The sequence below is a fragment of the Zeus faber genome (assembly GCF_960531495.2).
Source record: "Zeus faber genome assembly, chromosome: 9".
NCBI lineage: Eukaryota > Metazoa > Chordata > Actinopteri > Zeiformes > Zeidae > Zeus > Zeus faber.
Genome location: NC_137197.1, coordinates 30032230 through 30033269, shown reverse-complemented (window position 1 = coordinate 30033269; position 1040 = coordinate 30032230).

Genomic DNA, 1040 nt, shown 5'->3' with positions numbered 1-1040 from the left:
AAGTCGCTTTGGATAAAAGCGTCTGCTAAATGACTAAATGTAATGTAATGTAAAGCCATTCCTTGGGACAGGAATGACGGTGAACCTCTTGAAGCAGGACGGGACCACTATCGTAGTGAGCACCGGGGCTGGCTGGTTAGCACAGGTCTTCAGTACTCGTCCAGATATGCCATCTGGGCCCGCAGCTTTCCTGGTGTTCACACGCATAAGTGCCAACCTGATGTCATGATCAGACACTGAGAGTACGCTCTTATCCCCCGCGGTGTAACTGCAATTAGCCGGCGAGCTAGTGGTGTTGTTGCCAGACTCAAACTGTGCATAATAGCAGTTCAGTTCGTTGGCTAGGGTGGGGCTGCTCTTGTAAATAGTTAACGTTCGCAGCCCTTGCCACAAGCATCTGGTGTCCCATTTCTCCATCTGTAGCTCCACTGTGTCTCCGTACATTCGTTTGGCGTCCTCTACCGCCCTCTGCAGATTGTACGACACCGCTTTGTAATTGTCCATGTTACCGGATACAAGACCTTCGTTGTAAGCGGTCATGCGAGCATTCAGAGCGCCACAGATGGATTTATCGACCCACGGTTTCTGGTTAGGAATTATTTGAACTTTCACAGCGGGAACAATGCTGTCCGCTAACGTAGCTATGAAGCTCACAGCTACTTCCATAAACTCGCTGACGTCACTGGATCTCCCAGTCTACGTCAAAAAGAGCGTCCTGAAACGGTCGTGACGAGCGAGACGGTCTTGTATCCGTTCTTGTATGGTGTGTACCAGGGGTCCAAAGTTCTATCTCCCCTGGTGGCACACGTGATGTGTTGATAGAAATTAGGCAGAACTTTTTAAATGTTCGCCCTGTTATAGTCCCCAGTCACCACCATTGCCGCGTCGGGATGTTCATTTTGAAGACCGCACAACAAATCAAATAGGTCTGAAAGTGCTGTGTCAGTGTTCGCTTGAAGTGGAATATAAACAGCTGTCATGAAGACCGTGCTATATTCCCGGGGGAGGTAGAATGGACGGCATAAGATGGTCAGCTGTTC